Source organism: Eleutherodactylus coqui, chromosome 3 (assembly GCF_035609145.1).
Source record: "Eleutherodactylus coqui strain aEleCoq1 chromosome 3, aEleCoq1.hap1, whole genome shotgun sequence".
Taxonomy (NCBI): domain Eukaryota; kingdom Metazoa; phylum Chordata; class Amphibia; order Anura; family Eleutherodactylidae; genus Eleutherodactylus; species Eleutherodactylus coqui.
The window spans coordinates 129,747,431-129,769,669 of record NC_089839.1 but is presented as its reverse complement, the minus strand read 5'-3'; positions in this window follow the sequence as shown (position 1 = coordinate 129,769,669).

Genomic DNA, 22,239 nt, shown 5'->3' with positions numbered 1-22,239 from the left:
GCACTGCAGAGGCAGACAACAATTATGCGCAAGACTGGGTATTAAATCAACAACTACTACCCCCAGCAGAGACGCAGTAAACTGAAGGCAGTGACAGGCAGGCCTAATATTGTATTTTTTTGGAAGTTTTTGTGAACAACCACACTGCCTGTGATATAGTCTGTATTTCGATTTCCCTGTTGGAGGCTGACTTCGCGTACGTAACGCACTGCAGAGGCAGGCAACAATTATGCGCAAGGCTGGGTATTAATTCAACAACTACTACCCCCAGCAGAGACACAGTAAACTGAAGGCAGTGACAGGCAGGCCTAATATTGTATTTTTTTGGAAGTTTTTGTGAACAACCACACTGCCTGTAATATAGTCTGTATTTCGATTTCCCTGTTGGAGGTTGACTTCGCGTACGTAAAGCACTGCAGAGCAGGTAACAATTATGCGCAAGGCTGGGTATTAATTGAACAACTACTACCCCCAGCAGAGACGCAGTAAACTGAAGGAAGTGACAGGCAGGCCTAATACTGTATTTTTTTGGAAGTTTTTGTGAACAACCACACTGCCTGTGATATAGTCTGTATTTCGATTTTCCTGTTGGAGGCTGACTTCGCGTACGTAACGCACTGCAGAGGCAGGCAACAATTTTGCGCAGGACTGGGTATTAAATCAACAACTACTACCCCCAGCAGAGACGCAGTAAACTGAAGGCAGTGACAGGCAGGCCTAATATTGTATTTTTTTGGAAGTTTTTGTGAACAACCACACTGCCTGTAATATAGTCTGTATTTCGATTTCCCTGTTGGAGGTTGACTTCGCGTACGTAAAGCACTGCAGAGCAGGTAACAATTATGCGCAAGGCTGGGTATTAATTGAACAACTACTACCCCCAGCAGAGACGCAGTAAACTGAAGGAAGTGACAGGCAGGCCTAATACTGTATTTTTTTGGAAGTTTTTGTGAACAACCACACTGCCTGTGATATAGTCTGTATTTCGATTTTCCTGTTGGAGGCTGACTTCGCGTACGTAACGCACTGCAGAGACTGGGGGCATACTAAGTCCTAAGCGTATGCTCGCTTACCATATAATAAAACCTATCTTATAATAACCAATACTTACAACTTCTTGCTGAAAACGTGGGTTGGCCACAGCTTTATTAACATTTTAAAACATATATTATAAACTTTATTTTATAACCTGAACTACCTAAGTCTAAATTCCTCACGCTTTCCCATGCCTAAACTGTCGAACTTTTATTACCGGAACGGCCACAGGACGTTCGTAAGCCCCTTGTTACCTCGGGCTTGCAAACCCTCCTCTAAGCCGTAGCCCGCATGGGAAGCTCCCGGCCTACCATTCCCCAGCTGTGACAACTTCCGCCTCTCTAGAACGCCTTGCATCCTTGCACCCTACCCCTTACCTGGGCGGGTGGGTGGGCGTCTGCTCTCCTCCTACGTCCTTCTTCTTCCACTCCTCGGTCGTTTGTGGCTTTTCCCGCTCTTCTCCTTACTACTTCCTGTTCTAACTCCTCCCACCCCACTACCTTGCTCGCTAATTGACTAACCCCCTCACCCCCCTGCCCCCAGTCCTACGCCGCCTCGTTAATCACTTTGCGGCTTGCAAGACTGGGGGCATACTAAGTCCTAAGCGTATGCTCGCTTACCATATAATAAAACCTATCTTATAATAACCAATACTTACAACTTCTTGCTGAAAACGTGGGTTGGCCACAGCTTTATTAACATTTTAAAACATATATTATAAACTTTATTTTATAACCTGAACTACCTAAGTCTAAATTCCTCACGCTTTCCCATGCCTAAACTGTCGAACTTTTATTACCGGAACGGCCACAGGACGTTCGTAAGCCCCTTGTTACCTCGGGCTTGCAAACCCTCCTCTAAGCCGTAGCCCGCATGGGAAGCTCCCGGCACGCGGTATGCGCCATATTCCTATGGCGCATCCCGCCCCACCACGCCAACCCTAGCCAATGCCATTTCCACACCGTCCTGGAGTCCTGACAGAAACGTGTCCAAACCAACATCGTTGAGGTGCACTCCATCCTCCCTGAGTGCTCCTCTTTCCTTGTCCTCGAGTTCCCAATGGCGAACTGCCACTCCACCCAACGATTTAACAAATTTGGACATCCTAAGGTTGATTAATCTTCTTACTCTCTCAATCGCGTCACCGTCTCTGGCACCCCGCCAGCATCTCCTGGCCACGATGTCTGACCATACGAGCACACAATCCTGGAAACAGTCCCGGAAACGCATCATGTCCTGTTTCATGAGTACTAGCAATTCGTTCATTTTTGTTTTTCCTAAGTCGTTCCCCCCGGCGTGAACGACCAGTATAACTCTCCGGGGGGTCCACCTGCTAATTTTGAGAACGAATTGCAGAATCCTGGGCCATAGAAGCCCCCGCACACCCATCCAGTTTACGAGCGCGCCACTCAGACCCAGATTCCGTCCCATCGGTCGAGTGGCTGCTCTTCTCTCCGCCCAATGTATAAACGAATGGCCGATGATCCAAACGTGCCATGGGTCCGTCGCTGGAACAAGAAAAACATAGCAAATACCCGCAAATTGCAAGAAAACACGCCTACCTAACGCTAAGCTTTTTATACACATCAGTCCTATTCCAAAAGAACCTCTACCGTACGGTCCGGTCGTATGTACGACTTGTACGCTTGCGATTTCCATCGCCCCAATCGTTTTAAGCCGTCCTCCGACATACCATGGGCTTCCGCTGTTGTAGCGGCCCCAATCCTAAAAGAATGCGTCCCGAATTCCCCCGGCTCCAAACCGCACTTCTTTAACGCCGAACGTAAAACCGCCGAAAATTGGAAACGCGTGAGTGGGGAACCAGAGGAATGTACTAAAAACTGCCCACTATGTGGGCGCTTTTTTAAGAACTCACTAATGACCTGGACCGGGCACCATCCTGCCCCTAATTGGTTAATGGTGAGCCATTCACCTCTTCCATATACATCCGTCTTCGACTTCCTTATACCTATCCGTATGGCTGTTCCCGTAGCTATCACGTCGGCGGCCCGTAGGCCACCCAACTTGACTTTACTCGCCGGGACCATCTCCCCGATACGTAAGGCCGCGAAAAATGCTATTGAAAAAGCAGTCCTAAACAACAGAGTCTCGTATTCGTTCGCACAGACCGACTCCAAAACTGACAACAAGCTTGTCAACACTGGAAACGTGATTGGACGGCGTGTGTCCGTCTGGACCTTTTCTTTTTTCCACCCGCGAATTATTTGTTGAAACACGAAATCCTTCGTGACATCAATCATACCGTGTAATTTTAACAAAAACGCCACACCCGCCAGATACTTTTTGGCTGCTCCCACCGACAAACGCTTTTTCCGCAACTCCGTCAGCATATCCAAGGTTGCTGACTTTGCCCTTTCACCTCCTACCACTGCTCCCCCTGCAAATTGCAACCATAATAACCAGACTGAATTGTAATTTTTCCAAGTTGCAGCCGCCACCGATGACTCCACCAGCTTCAACAACTCTCCTCTGCCAGATTCCATAAGGAAGGCGGGCAGCGTACCCCTTCGGCATCCGCCTGCGGGTACCGTTCCCTGAACAGCTCCATCTGTGAACGAGAGAGTGCATCAGCCGCTCTGTTGTCATATCCCGGGACATGCTTTGCACGCAAATACACATTGCCCTGTAAGCATCTCAGCACCACGTGTCTCAACAAAGCCAAAACCGGCGGGGAGGCCGACGATTGTTTGTTTATCGTCTGTACGACCGCCGCATTGTCTGACCAAAAACAGACTCTCCGGTCTCGTAACTCTGCTCCCCATAACTCAATTGCTACCACCACCGGGAAAAATTCCAGCAGAGTTACGTTCTTAGTCCACCGTTTTTCTCTCCATGACCTTGGCCAGGACTCCCTGCACCAATGTCTGTTGAAGATAACGCCAAAACCGCCCGAACCCGCTGCATCGGCAAACAAACTGATTTCCGTTCCTTCCACATCTTCCCTAGGGCAAACCACTTGCCCGTTGAAAGAATGCAGGAAAACCGTCCATAAATGCAAGTCAGCCTTAATTCCTGCCGTCACACGTATAAAATGATGTGGTTCGCGGACCCCCACGGTTGCCAATGACAGTCTCCTGGCAAACGGCCGCCCCATGGGAATCACTTTGCAGGCGAAATTTAAAAGACCCAGCAAAACTTGCACCTGCCGCAACGTCACCTTTTTACATTTAGCCACTTCGCCCACTGTTTGCCGCAACCTGGCCACTTTATCCGCCGGCAACCTGAACACCATGTCCACCGAATCGATTTCTATACCTAAAAACGTGAGGCATGTAACTGGGCCCATAGTCTTTTCCTCAGACAACGGAACCCCAGCTAACCGCATTAACCTCTTAAAATTAGTCATTAGGAAACCGCAATCACCCGATGCCTCTGAGCCGACGAACAAAAAATCGTCCAAATAATGGATCACCGATGTGATGCCCGTCTCATACTTCAACATCCATTCAAGGAAGGAACTAAATAACTCAAAAAAATAGCATGAGATCGAGCATCCCATCGGTAAGCACATGTCGACAAAAAACTGGTCCTCGATTCTACAACCCAAAAGATGGAAGCACTCCGGGTGAACCGGAAGCAAACGGAAAGCTGATTCAATATCAGCTTTTGCTAAATGCGCAAATCTACCCGCCGACCTTACCAGCCGAACCGCACAATCGAATGACGTGTAGGCTACTGCTGCTTCTTCTTTTGAGATGCCATCATTGACCGATCCCCCTATTGGGAACGATAAATGATGTATCAATCGGAACTTGCCGGTTTCCTTCTTAGGTACCAGACCCAAAGGAGACACTCGCAAGTTCTCGAAAGGAGGAATACTGAAAGGGCCGGCCATCCGGCCCAGCTCCACTTCCTTTAGAACCTTCTCTTTTACCAATTCGATATCGTCCCTTGCCGATTTCAAATTGGGGCATAACACAGTGGCAGGCTGATGCGCGTACGGAATTCTAAAGCCTTCTCTAAATCCTAACCTAAGGATTTCTGCTTCCTGTTTCCTGTGGTACATGTTTAACCACGGATCCAGGTACTGGCTTCTCACCGGAGTTCGCATTACCGCCGGTGCTACCCACCGCGGGTACCGACCTCTGTTTCTTGAAACAGCGGATCGCTGCATGCTGCCCCCCGCATACCGAGCACTCGTGCCGGAATTTGCAGGTTGCGTAAAATCGACAATGGCCCTCGTTGTACAACCAACAGGAGCCATTCGGCCTTGGAGATGCCGCGGGTGGTTGGGATACCCCTCCCGCGGCTCCCCCGGGAAAAGAAGTCCTAGCTGGACGCTGCGCTAGGATCAACTGAATCCATACATCCGTGGCCTTAGAGGCCCAACTCGTATGCGTTCCCGACACGCGACGCCGAAAATCTTCGTCGTAGCGCCACCATGCTGCACCTCCGTGCAACCGATACGCGCTATAAATGGTATTTAGATATACCATCATCTCCGTCGCTTTGCGCGGCTGAAACTGACACGTTACATGAACCAAAATCACAAAAGCCTGCAACCAATTTCCGAAAGTCTTTGCAATCTTCGGTTTTTTGTCAGCACCTCGCTCTGCCGACCGCTCCTTGTCAACCATGACGTGTTCCGAAGAGAGCAAAGACCATATATCAATATACAATCCATTTTTAATCTTCTCCACTACATCATCGGGCAGACCCACCCCCAGGGGGGCAACACCACAAAACAACGAATCAGCATATTGTAAGCTGTCCGTTGGGACACTTTCTGTGCCCGCTGCTGAGCAAGCACCAACATTACCCACAGGCGGGCCTGCGCCCCCTGGAGCCACACAGGACACTGAAAGCCCCTTTTCGGAATCAACCTTGCTCAACAGCGACCTCAGAACCGAAACCAAATCATCGTTTTCCGCACCCGCTGCGGGATCCGACACACTTTTAAGGACATTGTATAAGGTAGACTCACCGCCTGGACGGACCTCCGGCGTTGCCAAGGGTGACGCCCTCGCTGTACCGCTCCCTTGGTTCCGTCCTACTTCGTACGCGGACTGCCGACCAATCGATTGCCGAACCCTCCTCGTGTCATCCGATTGGGACGTGCCAGGCTGGTCCGGCCCTGACCGATCCTGCGCAAGCTCTTGCCACCTCCTGCGTTCCCGGACCTTCCGATAAAGGGATGACTGCGGGTCCGCCCTCCGTGGCTGCTCCTCTCGCCCGCAATACTCGTCCTGGTCGCTGCTAGGCACTTCGTCGCTTGACTCGCACGGCCTGCCACTGGCACTACGCACTACGCTGGCCTTCTCTAGCTGCGCCTGGAACTCTCTATCCTGCCTCTCCTGCCTGGCTCGCTCTTTCTGCCTCTGCCTAGCGCCTTGGCCCTGCTTCTTAGAACTACGGCGTGGGACCTGGCTATGTGTGGGAAGGTAAACTGCGGGGTCTGCTGGAGGGGGAATGTAGTGGGGGTTCACGTAGCACTGTCTATACTCGTTAGACTGGGCTGGTGGGCGCTGGTACAGTGCATAGGAGGATGGGAGTTGTTGTTGGTGGGGGTGGAAGGCCTGGAATGTGTCCATGTATCGGGGAGGGGGGGGTTGTTGGCTGGGCCATGTGTCTAAATGTACCCTCCCCGCTCCCCCCTGAGGGCTATATGGGGTCCTGCCTGGCCTGTTGCCTACCCTGTAGTGTGCTGGCCCTGCTACTTGCACTGGCTCAGCAGGGTAGCGTGACCTGCCTCCCCCCTCCCTGCTGCTGCTGGACCCGGTGGTGCTACCCGGGCTGTGTGTCAGGGGGGTGTTGCGTGGGCCCCAACTTTCCCTGCTCCCCCTCTCTCTCACTCTCCCCCCACCCCCTCTCCCCCTGCCCGCCGGGCTTCTACTTTTTCGCGCCCTCGGCGCTGCCTGTGCCGCCACGTGCGCTGTGCCGCCATCTTGCGGGGACGTGCGGCCGGACCGCGCGCTCCCCAGCTCCTCCCCGCTACTTGCGCTCGGCTCACCTCGGGCTCCTCCGCTCATCCTGCGCCCGGCTGCGCGATGCTGACTCCGTTCGGCGCCCGCTGACTCTCCCGAGCGCCGTCCTGCGAGCTCCGGACCCTCCGCTGGCACAGTCCTGTGAGCCTCCGATGCCGGTCCTCCCGCCGTACCTCTCAGTGCCGGCGCCGACTTCCGGTTAGCTCCTCCGTCCTTCCTGGGGCCTGCGCTGCCCTGGCTGGCTCTTCCTCCTCCCCTCTTCGGCGCGGGGCTCGGACTGAGCCTCGCCGGGGGCTGCTTTCGCCGGCGCGGTCTCCCTCGCGGTGCCTCTTGCTGGCTGCATGGCTCCTGTCCCGAACTCCGCTGCGGTCTCCCAGGCGGTGTATCTTGCGTGCTGGCTGGCCCCTTCCTCGGTCTCTGCTGCGGTCTTCCTCGTGGTGTAACTTGCGTGCTGGCTGGCTCCTTTCCAGGTCTCTGCTGCGGTCTTCCTTGCGGCGGTTCTTGCGTGCAGTCTGGCTCCTCTCCCGATCTCCGCTGCTGTCCTTCTTCTCCGGCTGGTTCTCTGGCTCCGGCGGTCGTCCTGTAGCTTGCCAGCACCTCTTCAAGCCATCCGGTGCCGTCTTGCATCACAGCTTCTTGAATCATGGCACGTAAGTCGTCCATTTTCTTTCTTCTTCCTCCGCTGTTACTGTCTTCCACCCGACTCTTCAAGCTTGTCAGCTGATAGCTTCTCACTTGCCCGACTCCTGTCTTCTGCGCTTCCGAACTTGCTTTCGTTCTTTCGTCTTTTTCTGCTTCTCTCTTCCTTCTGCTCGTCTGCTCTCCTCCTACGTCCTTCTTCTTCCACTCCTCGGTCGTTTGTGGCTTTTCCCGCTCTTCTCCTTACTACTTCCTGTTCTAACTCCTCCCACCCCACTACCTTGCTCGCTAATTGACTAACCCCCTCACCCCCCTGCCCCCAGTCCTACGCCGCCTCGTTAATCACTTTGCGGCTTGCAAGGCAGGCAACAATTTTGCGCAGGACTGGGTATTAAATCAACAACTACTACCCCCAGCAGAGACGCAGTAAACTGAAGGCAGTGACAGGCAGGCCTAATATTGTATTTTTTTGGAAGTTTTTGTGAACAACCACACTGCCTGTGATATAGTCTGTATTTCGATTTCCCTGTTGGAGGCTGACTTCGCGTACGTAACGCACTGCAGAGGCAGGCAACAATTATGCGCAAGGCTGGGTATTAATTCAACAACTACTACCCCCAGCAGAGACGCCGTAAACTGAAGGCAGTGACAGGCAGGCCTAATATTGTATTTTTTTGGAAGTTTTTGTGAACAACCACACTGCCTGTAATATAGTCTGTATTTCGATTTCCCTGTTGGAGGTTGACTTCGCGTACGTAAAGCACTGCAGAGCAGGTAACAATTATGCGCAAGGCTGGGTATTAATTCAACAACTACTACCCCCAGCAGAGACGCAGTAAACTGAAGGCAGTGACAGGCAGGCCTAATACTGTATTTTTTTGGAAGTTTTTGTGAACAACCACACTGCCTGTGATATAGTCTGTATTTCGATTTTCCTGTTGGAGGCTGACTTCGCGTACGTAACGCACTGCAGAGGCAGGCAACAATTATGCGCAAGACTGGGTATTAAATCAACAACTACTACCCCCAGCAGAGACGCAGTAAACTGAAGGCAGTGACAGGCAGGCCTAATATTGTATTTTTTTGGAAGTTTTTGTGAACAACCACACTGCCTGTGATATAGTCTGTATTTCGATTTCCTTGTTGGAGGCTGACTTCGCGTACGTAACGCACTGCAGAGGCAGGCAACAATTATGCGCAAGGCTGGGTATTAATTCAACAACTACTACCCCCAGCAGAGACGCAGTAAACTGAAGGCAGTGACAGGCAGGCCTAATACTGTATTTTTTTGGAAGTTTTTGTGAACAACCACACTGCCTGTGATATAGTCTGTATTTTGATTTTCCTGTTGGAGGCTGACTTCGCGTACGTAACGCACTGCAGAGGCAGACAACAATTATGCGCAAGACTGGGTATTAAATCAACAACTACTACCCCCAGCAGAGACGCAGTAAACTGAAGGCAGTGACAGGCAGGCCTAATGCTGTATTTTTTTGGAAGTTTTTGTGAACAACCACACTGCCTGTGATATAGTCTGTATTTCGATTTTCCTGTTGGAGGCTGACTTCGCGTACGTAACGCTCTGCAGAGGCAGGCAACAATTATGCGCAAGACTGGGTATTAATTCAACAACTACTACCCCCAGCAGAGACGCAGTAAACTGAAGGCAGTGACAGGCAGGCCTAATATTGTATTTTTTTGGAAGTTTTTGTGAAAAACCACACTGCCTGTAATATAGTCTGTATTTCGATTTCCCTGTTGGAGGCTGACTTCGCGTACGTAACGCACTGCAGAGCAGGTAACAATTATGCGCAAGGCTGGGTATTAATTCAACAACTAATACCCCCAGCAGAGGCGCAGTAAACTGAAGGCAGTGACAGGCAGGCCTAATATTGTATTTTTTTGGAAGTTTTTGTGAACAACCACACTGCCTGTGATATAGTCTGTATTTTGATTTCCCTGTTGGAGGCTGACTTCGCGTACGTAACGCACTGCAGAGGCAGGCAACAATTATGCGCAAGGCTGGGTATTAATTCAACAACTACTACCCCCAGCAGAGAAGCAGTAAACTGAAGGCAGTGACAGGCAGGCCTAATATTGTATTTTTTTGGAAGTTTTTGTGAACAACCACACTGCCTGTGATATAGTCTGTATTTCGATTTCCCTGTTGGAGGCTGACTTCGCGTACGTAACACACTGCAGAGGCAGGCAACAATTATGCGCAAGGCTGGGTATTAATTTAACAACTACTACCCCCTGCAGAGACGCAGTAAACTGAAGGCAGTGACAGGCAGGCCTAATATTGTATTTGTTTGGAAGTTTTTGTGAACAACAACACTGCCTGTGATATAATCTGTATTTCGATTTCCCTGTTGGAGGCTGACTTCGCGTACGTAACGCACTGCAGAGGCAGGCAACAATTATGCGCAAGGCTGAGTATTAATTCAACAACTACTACCCCCAGCAGAGACGCAGTAAACTGAAGGCAGTGACAGGCAGGCCTAATATTGTATTTTTTTGGAAGTTTTTGTGAACAACCACACTGCCTGTGATATAGTCTGTATTTCAATTTCCCTGTTGGAGGCTGACTTCGCGTACGTAACGCACTGCAGAGGCAGGCAACAATTATGCGCAAGACTGAGTATTAATTCAACAACTACTACCCCCAGCAGAGACGCAGTAAACTGAAGGCAGTGACAGGCAGGCCTAATATTGTATTTTTTTGGAAGTTTTTGTGAACAACCACACTGCCTGTGATATAGTCTGTATTTTGATTTCCCTGTTGGAGGCTGACTTCGTGTACGTAACGCACTGCAGAGGCAGGCAACAATTATGCGCAAGGCTGCGTATTAATTCAACAACTACTACCCCCAGCAGAGACGCATTAAATTGAAGGCAGTGACAGGCAGGCCTAATATAGTATTTTGGAACTTTTTGGGAAAAAGCCCACTGCCTATATAGCCAGTATACCCCTTTCCCTTCCTCACCAGTACTGCCCCTATACTGAGTAAAATGACTGCAGACTGAGGACGCTATGGTCTGCACGCCCGATATACAAAAAAAAAAAATTGTGCAACTCTGCTAAAAGCAGTCTCAACAGTACTACACACGGTCAGATGTGGCCCTAAGAAGGACTGTTGGGGTTCTTGAAGACTAAAATAACACCTAACACTCTCCCTATAGCAGCAGCAGCATCACCAGCACTTTCCCTGATCTCTGTCAGCATGCATCTGTGGCGAGCCGCGGGCGGGGCAGATTTAAATACTCAGGTGTCATCTGATCTCCCCAGCCACTCACTGCAGGGGGATGGTATAGGGCTGGAACGTCACAGGAGGAAGTTGTAATGCCTTCCCTGTCTTTCTATTGGCCAGAAAAGTGCGCAAATTTCTCAGAGATGAAAGTGAAAGTAACTCGAACATCACGTGGTGCTCGTCTCGAGTAACGAGCATCTCGAACACCCTAATACTCGAACGAGTATCAAGCTCGGACGAGTACGCTCGCTCATCTCTAATTATAAGTTAAAGCTGTTTTTGTCTAGCCAGAATACTATTTTCAATTCATAATGTACTGTATTTACAATATCTATGTCAGTTTGGTTGAACTGCAGTTGCCTTTGGGCATTTTATACTGACAATATTTTTCTTAACTGTGCTGCATACAAGTAATTGATCTTTCACCATCAAATGTCACTTAGGTACAGTATATCTAATAATTAGACAGAACTATGACCTCTAGAGACGATGAGAATTATATTTTAATTGTCCTGTCTTTTTCTTGGGCACATCGTTACAAAAGGAAACCTTCATAAGTGCCTGCAGACAAAATTAGGGTCAATTTGGGGGACACACTAAGCATCTAAATGAACTAACTGATTCTCAACTAGCAGAAAAATTAAGTGCATTATAACTTTACTTTGTGAAACTATTATACATTGTATAAAAGAGACTGGCTTTTATGAAAAAATTTATTTATTTTGTAGAGGGACTGTTAAGTATGCAACAGATTCTATGAATAAACTGTCACTACTAGAGATGAGCGAACGTACTCGTCCGAGCTTGATACTCGTTCGAGTATTAGCGTGTTCGAGATGCTCGTTACTCGTAACGAGCACCACGCGATGTTCGGGTTACTTTCACTTTCATCTCTGAGAGGTTAGCGCGCTTTTCTGGCCAATTGAAAGACAGGGAAGGCATTACAACTTCCCCCTGCGACGTTCAAGCCCTATACCACCCCCCTGCAGTGAGTGGCTGGCGAGATCAGGTGTCACCCGAGTATAAAAATCGGCCCCTCCCGCGGCTCGCCTCAGATGCGTTGTGACATAGCTGAGGGAAAGTGCTATCGTGTTGGAGCTGCTGTAGGGAGAGTGTTAGGAGTTAGTGTAGGCTTCAAGAACCCCAACGGTCCTTCTTAGGGCCACATCTAACCGTGTGCAGTAGTGTGGAGGCTGCTTTTTGCAGTGTTGCACATTTTTTTTTTTTGGTATATCGGCCGTGCAGAGCATTGCGCCCTGCAGTAATACTCCAGGGACAGAATTGTGTAGGCAGGGCCAGAAGACATATATTATTGATTGAATATACGCAGTGGTCCTTTTCAAAAAAATATTGGGCAAAAAATCTATTTGGCCTGCCTGTCACTGTGCTCAGTGTTCTGGGTCCGTGTGTGCTGGGTGTAGTACTTCAACAAAATCATACGCAGCCAGCTAAGTGTTACAGCAGGCTTGCGCCAAATTATTTCCTGGCTGTGAAATCACCGCTCTCTTGCAGTTAATAACAGTGCAACACTCTGCAGTTCTGTGACACACTCCAGGGACAGAATTGTGTAGGCAGGGCCAGAAGACATATATTATTGATTGAATATACGCAGTGGTCCTTTTCAAAAAAATATTGGGCAAAAAATCTATTTGGCCTGCCTGTCACTGTGCTCAGTGTTCTGGGTCTGTGTGTGCTGGGTGTAGTAGTTCTACAAATAAATACGCAGCCAGCTAAGTGTTACAGCAGGCTTGCGCCAATTTATTTCCTGGCTGTGAAATCACCGCTCTGTTGCAGTTAATAACAGTGCAACACTCTGCAGTTCTGTGACACACTCCAGGGACAGAAGACATATATTAATGATTGAATATACGCAGTGGGCCTTTTCTAAAAAATATTGGGCAAAAAATCTATTTGGCCTGCCTGTCACTGTGCTCAGTGTTCTGGGTCCGTGTGTGCTGGGTGTAGTAGTTCTACAAATAAATACGCAGCCAGCTAAGTGTTACAGCAGGCTTGTGCCAAATTATTTCCTGGCTGTGAAATCACCGCTCTCTTGCAGTTAATAACAGTGCAACACTCTGCAGTTCTGTGACACACTCCAGGGACAGAATTGTGTAGGCAGGGCCAGAAGACATATATTATTGATTGAATATACGCAGTGGTCCTTTTCAAAAAAATATTGGGCAAAAAATCTATTTGGCCTGCCTGTCACTGTGCTCAGTGTTCTGGGTCCGTGTGTGCTGGGTGTAGTACTTCAACAAAATCATACGCAGCCAGCTAAGTGTTACAGCAGGCTTGCGCCAAATTATTTCCTGGCTGTGAAATCACCGCTCTCTTGCAGTTAATAACAGTGCAACACTCTGCAGTTCTGTGACACACTCCAGGGACAGAATTGTGTAGGCAGGGCCAGAAGATATATATTATTGATTGAATATACGCCGTGGTCCTTTTCAAAAAAATATTGGGCAAAAAATCTATTTGGCCTGCCTGTCACTGTGCTCAGTGTTCTGGGTCCGTGTGTGCTGGGTGTAGTACTTCAACAAAATCATACGCAGCCAGCTAAGTGTTACAGCAGGCTTGCGCCAAATTATTTCCTGGCTGTGAAATCACCGCTCTCTTGCAGTTAATAACAGTGCAACACTCTGCAGTTCTGTGACACACTCCAGGGACAGAATTGTGTAGGCAGGGCCAGAAGACATATATTATTGATTGAATATACGCCGTTGTCCTTTTCAAAAAAATATTGGGCAAAAAATCTATTTGGCCTGCCTGTCACTGTGCTCAGTGTTCTGGGTCCGTGTGTGCTGGGTGTAGTACTTCAACAAAATCATACGCAGCCAGCTAAGTGTTACAGCAGGCTTGCGCCAAATTATTTCCTGGCTGTGAAATCACCGCTCTCTTGCAGTTAATAACAGTGCAACACTCTGCAGTTCTGTGACACACTCCAGGGACAGAATTGTGTAGGCAGGGCCAGAAGACATATATTATTGATTGAATATACGCAGTGGTCCTTTTCAAAAAAATATTGGGCAAAAAATCTATTTGGCCTGCCTGTCACTGTGCTCAGTGTTCTGGGTCCGTGTGTGCTGGGTGTAGTACTTCAACAAAATCATACGCAGCCAGCTAAGTGTTACAGCAGGCTTGCGCCAAATTATTTCCTGGCTGTGAAATCACCGCTCTCTTGCAGTTAATAACAGTGCAACACTCTGCAGTTCTGTGACACACTCCAGGGACAGAATTGTGTAGGCAGGGCCAGAAGACATATATTATTGATTGAATATACGCCGTGGTCCTTTTAAAAAAAATATTGGGCAAAAAATCTATTTGGCCTGCCTGTCACTGTGCTCAGTGTTCTGGGTCCGTGTGTGCTGGGTGTAGTACTTCAACAAAATCATACGCAGCCAGCTAAGTGTTACAGCAGGCTTGCCCCAAATTATTTCCTGGCTGTGAAATCACCGCTCTCTTGCAGTTAATAACAGTGCAACACTCTGCAGTTCTGTGACACACTCCAGGGACAGAATTGTGTAGGCAGGGCCAGAAGACATATATTATTGATTGAATATACGCAGTGGTCCTTTTCAAAAAAATATTGGGCAAAAAATCTATTTGGCCTGCCTGTCACTGTGCTCAGTGTTCTGGGTCCGTGTGTGCTGGGTGTAGTACTTCAACAAAATCATACGCAGCCAGCTAAGTGTTACAGCAGGCTTGCGCCAAATTATTTCCTGGCTGTGAAATCACCGCTCTCTTGCAGTTAATAACAGTGCAACACTCTGCAGTTCTGTGACACACTCCAGGGACAGAATTGTGTAGGCAGGGCCAGAAGACATATATTATTGATTGAATATACGCAGTGGTCCTTTTCAAAAAAATATTGGGCAAAAAATCTATTTGGCCTGCCTGTCACTGTGCTCAGTGTTCTGGGTCCGTGTGTGCTGGGTGTAGTACTTCAACAAAATCATACGCAGCCAGCTAAGTGTTACAGCAGGCTTGCGCCAAATTATTTCCTGGCTGTGAAATCACCGCTCTCTTGCAGTTAATAACAGTGCAACACTCTGCAGTTCTGTGACACACTCCAGGGACAGAATTGTGTAGGCAGGGCCAGAAGACATATATTATTGATTGAATATACGCCGTGGTCCTTTTAAAAAAAATATTGGGCAAAAAATCTATTTGGCCTGCCTGTCACTGTGCTCAGTGTTCTGGGTCCGTGTGTGCTGGGTGTAGTACTTCAACAAAATCATACGCAGCCAGCTAAGTGTTACAGCAGGCTTGCCCCAAATTATTTCCTGGCTGTGAAATCACCGCTCTCTTGCAGTTAATAACAGTGCAACACTCTGCAGTTCTGTGACACACTCCAGGGACAGAATTGTGTAGGCAGGGCCAGAAGACATATATTATTGATTGAATATACGCAGTGGTCCTTTTCAAAAAAATATTGGGCAAAAAATCTATTTGGCCTGCCTGTCACTGTGCTCAGTGTTCTGGGTCCGTGTGTGCTGGGTGTAGTACTTCAACAAAATCATACGCAGCCAGCTAAGTGTTACAGCAGGCTTGCGCCAAATTATTTCCTGGCTGTGAAATCACCGCTCTCTTGCAGTTAATAACAGTGCAACACTCTGCAGTTCTGTGACACACTCCAGGGACAGAATTGTGTAGGCAGGGCCAGAAGACATATATTATTGATTGAATATACGCAGTGGTCCTTTTCAAAAAAATATTGGGCAAAAAATCTATTTGGCCTGCCTGTCACTGTGCTCAGTGTTCTGGGTCCGTGTGTGCTGGGTGTAGTACTTCAACAAAATCATACGCAGCCAGCTAAGTGTTACAGCAGGCTTGCGCCAAATTATTTCCTGGCTGTGAAATCACCGCTCTCTTGCAGTTAATAACAGTGCAACACTCTGCAGTTCTGTGACACACTCCAGGGACAGAATTGTGTAGGCAGGGCCAGAAGACATATATTATTGATTGAATATACGCAGTGGTCCTTTTCAAAAAAATATTGGGCAAAAAATCTATTTGGCCTGCCTGTCACTGTGCTCAGTGTTCTGGGTCTGTGTGTGCTGGGTGTAGTAGTTCTACAAATAAATACGCAGCCAGCTAAGTGTTACAGCAGGCTTGCGCCAAATTATTTCCTGGCTGTGAAATCACCGCTCTCTTGCAGTTAATAACAGTGCAACACTCTGCAGTTCTGTGACACACTCCAGGGACAGAATTGTGTAGGCAGGGCCAGAAGACATATATTATTGATTGAATATACGCAGTGGTCCTTTTCAAAAAAATATTGGGCAAAAAATCTATTTGGCCTGCCTGTCACTGTGCTCAGTGTTCTGGGTCCGTGTGTGCTGGGTGTAGTACTTCAACAAAATCATACGCAGCCAGCTAAGTGTTACAGCAGGCTTGCGCCAAATTATTTCCTGGCTGTGAAATCACCGCTCTCTTGCAGTTAATAACAGTGCAACACTCTGCAGTTCTGTGACACACTCCAGGGACAGAATTGTGTAGGCAGGGCCAGAAGACATATATTATTGATTGAATATACGCCGTGGTCCTTTTCAAAAAAATATTGGGCAAAAAATCTATTTGGCCTGCCTGTCACTGTGCTCAGTGTTCTGGGTCCGTGTGTGCTGGGTGTAGTACTTCAACAAAATCATACGCAGCCAGCTAAGTGTTACAGAAGGCTTGCCCCAAATTATTTCCTGGCTGTGAAATCACCGCTCTCTTGCAGTTAATAACAGTGCAACACTCTGCAGTTCTGTGACACACTCCAGGGACAGAATTGTGTAGGCAGGGCCAGAAGACATATATTATTGATTGAATATACGCAGTGGTCCTTTTCAAAAAAATATTGGGCAAAAAATCTATTTGGCCTGCCTGTCACTGTGCTCAGTGTTCTGGGTCCGTGTGTGCTGGGTGTAGTACTTCAACAAAATCATACGCAGCCAGCTAAGTGTTACAGCAGGCTTGCGCCAATTTATTTCCTGGCTGTGAAATCACCGCTCTGTTGCAGTTAATAACAGCGCAACACTCTGCAGTTCTGTGACACACTCCAGGGACAGAAGACATATATTATTGATTGAATATACGCAGTGGGCCTTTTCTAAAAAATATTGGGCAAAAAATCTATTTGGCCTGCCTGTCACTGTGCTCAGTGTTCTGGGTCTGTGTGTGCTGGGTGTAGTAGTTCTACAAATAAATACGCAGCCAGCTAAGTGTTACAGCAGGCGTGCGCCAAATTATTTCCTGGCGTTCCGTAAGCGAAGTCAGCCTCCAACCGCAGGCCAATAAGCGGCACATTTAATTACAGCGTTCTGTTTCTGCATTACTGGTAATACAGCATGCTGAGGTAGGGGTAGGCCTAGAGGACGTGGGCGCGGCCGAGGACGCGGAGGCCCTAGTCCGGGTGTGGGCACAGGTTGAGCTCCTGATCCAGGTGTATCGCAGCCGACTGCTGCGGGATTAGGAGAGAGGCACGTTTCTGGCGTCCCCACATTCATAGCACATTTAATGGGTCCACGCGGTAGACCTTTATTAGAAAATGAGCAGTGTGAGCAGGTCCTGTCGTGGATGGCAGAAAGTGCTTCCAGCAACCTATTGTCCACCCACAGTTCTGCGCCGTCCACTGCTGCAACTCCTCTGGCTGCTGCTCCTCCTTCCTCCCAGCCTCCTCACTCCATGAAAATGAGACATTCTGAGGAGCGGGCAGACTCCCAGGAACTGTTCTCGGGCCCCTGCTCAGATTGGGCAGCAGTGGTTCCTCTCCCACCAGAGGAGTTTATCGTGACTGATGCACAACCATTGCAAAGTTCCCGGGGTCCGGGGGATGAGGCTGGGGACTTCCGGCAACTGTCTCAAGACCTTTCAGTGGTTGAGGAGGCCGATGACGATGAGACACAGTTGTCTATCAGTGAGGTAGTAGTAAGGGCATTAAGTCCGAGGGAGGAGCGCACCGAGGATTCTGAGGAAAAGCAGCAGGACAATGAGGTGACTGACCCCACCTGGTTTGCTACGCCTGCTGAGGACAGGTCTTCAGATGGGGAGGCAAGGGCAGCAGCAGGGCAGGTTGCAAGAGGCAGTGCGGTGTCCAGGGGTAGAGGCAGGGCCAGACCGAATAATCCACCAACTGTTTCCCAAAGCGCCCCCTCACGCCTTGCCACCCTGCAGAGGCCGAGGTGCTCAAAGGTCTGGCAGTTTTTCACTGAGAGTGCAGACGACCGACGAACAGTGGTGTGCAACCTTTGTCGCGCCAAGATCAGCCGGGGAGCCACCACCACCAGCCTCACCACCACCAGCATGCGCAGACATATGATGGCCAAGCACCCCACAAGGTGGGACGAAGGCGGTTCACCGCCTCCGGTTTGCACCGCTGCCTCTCCCCCTGTGCCCCAACCTGCCACTGAGATCCAACCCCGCTCTGAGGACACAGGCACTACCGTCTGCTGGCCTGCACCCACACCCTCACCTCCGCTGTCCTTGGCCCCATCCACCAATGTCTCTCAGCGCACTGTCCAGCCGTCGCTAGCGCAAGTGTTTGAGCGCAAGCGCAAGTACGCCGCCACGCACCCGCACGCTCAAGCGTTAAACGTGCACGTAGCCAAATTTATCAGCCTGGAGATGCTGCCGTATAGGGTTGTGGAAACGGAGTCCTTCAAAAGTATGATGGCGGCGGCGGCCCCGCGCTACTCAGTTCCCAGTCGCCACTATTTTTCCCGATGTGCCGTCCCAGCCCTGCACAACCACGTCTCCCACAACATTGTACGCGCCCTCACCAACGCGGTTACTGCCAAGGTCCACTTAATAACGGACATGTGGACAAGCACAGGCGGGCAGGGCCACTATATCTCCCTGACGGCACATTGGATGAATTTAGTGGAGGCTGGGACAGAGTCAGAGCCTGGGACCGCTCACGTCCTACCCACCCCCAGAATTGCGAGCCACAGCTCAGTGGTGGTATCTGCGGCGGTGTATGCTTCCTCCACTATAGCACCCTCCTCCTCCTCCTCCTCCAACGCAATCTCTGTCTCGCAATCAAGATGTGTCAGCAGCAGGAGCATGTCGCCAGCAGTCGGTGTCGCGCGTCGTGGCAGCACAGCGGTGGGCAAGCGTCAGCAGGCCGTGCTGAAACTACTCAGCTTAGGAGATTAGAGGCACATGGCCCACGAACTGCTGCAGGGTCTGACAGAGCAGACCGACCGCTGGCTTGCGCCGCTGAGCCTCCAACCGGGCATGGTCGTGTGTGACAACGGCCATAACCTGGTGGCGGCTCTGCAGCTCGGCAGCCTCACGCACGTGCCATGCCTGGCCCACGTCTTTAATTTGGTGGTTCAGCGCTTTCTGAAAAGCTACCCACGCTTGTCAGACCTGCTCGGAAAGGTGCGCCGGCTCTGCGCACATTTCCGCAAGTCCCACACGGACGCTGCCACCCTGCGCACCCTGCAACATCGGTTTAATCTGCCAGTGCACCGACTGCTGTGCGACGTGCCCACACGGTGGAACTCTACGCTCCACATGTTGGCCAGGCTCTATGAGCAGCGTAGAGCTATAGTGGAATACCAACTCCAACATGGGCGGCGCAGTGGGAGTCAGCCTCCTCAATTATTTTCAGAAGAGTGGGCCTGGTTGGCAGACATCTGCCAGGTCCTTGGAAACTTTGAGGAGTCTACCCAGGGGGTGAGCGGCGATGCTGCAATCATTAGCGTCACCATTCCTCTGCTATGCCTCTTGAGAAGTTCCCTGCAAAGCATAAAGGCAGATGCTTTGCGCTCGGAAACAGAGCCGGGGGAAGACAGTATGTCGCTGGATAGTCAGAGCACCCTTATGTCTATATCTCAGCGCGGTGAGGAGGAGGAGGAGGAGGGGGAAGAGACAGCTTGGCCCACTGGTGAGGGTACACATGCTGCTGGCCTGTCATCCTTTCAGCGTGTATGGCCTGAGGAGGAGGAGGATCCTGAAAGTGATCTTCCTAGTGAGGACAGTCATGTGTTGCGTACAGGTACCCTGACACACATGGCTGACTTCATGTAAGGATGCCTTTCTCGTGACCCTCGCGTTACACGCATTCTGGCCACTACGGATTACTGGGTGTACACACTGCTCGACCCACGGTATAAGGAGAACCTTTCCACTCTCATACCCGAAGAGGAAAGGGGTTCGAGAGTGTTGCTATACCACAGGACCCTGGCGGACAAACTGATGGTAAAATTCCCATACGACAGCGCTAGTGGCCGAAGGCGCAGTTCCGAGGGCCAGGTAGCAGGGGAGGCACGGAGATCAGGCAGCATGTACAGCACAGGCAGGGCAACACTCTTTAAGGCCCTTGACTGCTTTATGGCTCCCCAGCAAGACTGTGTCACCGCTCCCCAGTCACAGCTGAGTCGGCGGGAGCACTGTAAAAGGATGGTGAGGGAGTACGTAGCTGATCGAACGACCGTCCTCCGTGACACCTCTGCCCCCTACAACTACTGGGTGTCGAAGCTGGACACGTGGCCTGAACTCGCGCTGTATGCCCTGGAGGTGCTTGCTTGTCCTTCGGCTAGCGTCTTGTCAGAGAGGGTGTTTAGTGCGGCTGGGGGAATCATCACAGATAAGCGTACCTGCCTGTCAACCGACAGTGCCGACAGGCTAACACTCATCAAGATGAACAAAGCCTGTTTTTCCCCAGACTTATCTTCTCCACCAGCGGACAGCAACGATACCTAAGCAATACGTAGGCTGCACCCGGGGATGGAAGCATCGTTCTCTATCACCATCCAAAACGGGGACCTTTTTGCTTCATCTATCTGTGTATAATATTCCTCCTCCTTCTCCTGCTCCTCCTCCTGAAACCTCACATAATGACGCCGAACTGGCAATTTTTCTTAGGCCCACAAGGCTCAGTCATATAATTTTTCTAAACAATTTTTATACGCTTCAATGCTCATTAAAGCGTTGAAACTTTCACCTCAACCAATTTTTATTTTAACTGGGCTGCCTCCTGGCCTAGTTACCAATTAGGCCACATTAACCAAAGCGATTAATGGGTTTCACCTGCCCTCTTGGTTGGGCATGGGCAATTTTTCTGAGGTACATTAGTACTGTTGCTACACCAATTTTTGGGGGCCCTCGCCTACAGTGTAATCAAATTGATTTTTAGCCCACCTGCATTACAGCTGACGTTACATCAGCTGTGTTGGGCACTGCAATGGGATGTATTTATGTACCGCCGGTGGCTTCCTGGCACCCACCCATGCTGTGGGTCCACAGGGAGTTGTAAATGCATCTGTGTCCACTTCTAAAGAACCCCAGTCTGACTGGGGCATGCAGTGTGGGCCGAAGCCCACCTGCATTAAACATGACATTATTACCTCAGCTGTGATGGGCAATGCAATGGGATATTTTTATGTACCGCCGGTGGGTTCCAGGGAGCCACCCATGCTGTGGGTCCACAGGGAGTTGTAAATGCATCTGTGTCTACTTCTAAAGAACCCCAGTCTGACTGGGGCATGCAGTGTGGGCCGAAGCCCACCTGCATTAAACATGACATTATTACCTCAGCTGTGATGGGCAATGCAATGGGATATTTTTATGTACCGCCGGTGGCTTCCTGGCACCCACCCATGCTGTGGGTCCACAGGGAGTTGTAAATGCATCTGTGTCCACTTCTAAAGAGCCCCAGTCTGACTGGGGCATGCAGTGTGGGCCGAAGCCCACCTGCATTAAACATGACATTATTACCTCAGCTGTGATGGGCAATGCAATGGGATATTTTTATGTACCGCCGGTGGGTTCCAGGGAGCCACCCATGCTGTGGGTCCACAGGGAGTTGTAAATGCATCTGTGTCCACTTCTAAAGAACCCCAGTCTGACTGGGGCATGCAGTGTGGGCCGAAGCCCACCTGCATTTCATCTGACGTTAGCTCTGCTGTCCAGGGCACTGCAATGGGATACATTTATGTACAGCGGGTGAGTTCCAGGGAGCCACCCATGCTGTGGGTGCACACGGAATTCCCATTGCGGAGTTGGGGATTCCCAGTTGTACCTGCCTGTGACTATTTATAAAAAACCGCGGTCTGACTGGGGCATGCAGACACCTTGACAGAATGAATAGTGTGTGGCACATAGGTTCCCCATTGCTATGCCCACGTGTGCAGCTCCAGATGGAGGTGGCACAGGATTGGATTTCTCATTGCTTCTGTACAGCATTGTGGGCTATCGCCCCGCCCTTTTAAAGAGGGTCGCTGCCTAGCCGTGCCAACCATCTGCAGTGTGTGCCTGCGGTTCCTCTGGCAGACGCACTTATAAATAGACATGAGTGTGGCGTGGCATGAGGGCAGCTGAAGGCTGTGCAGGGACAATTTGGTGTGCGCTGTGGAAACTGGGTCGTGCAGGGGGGGGGG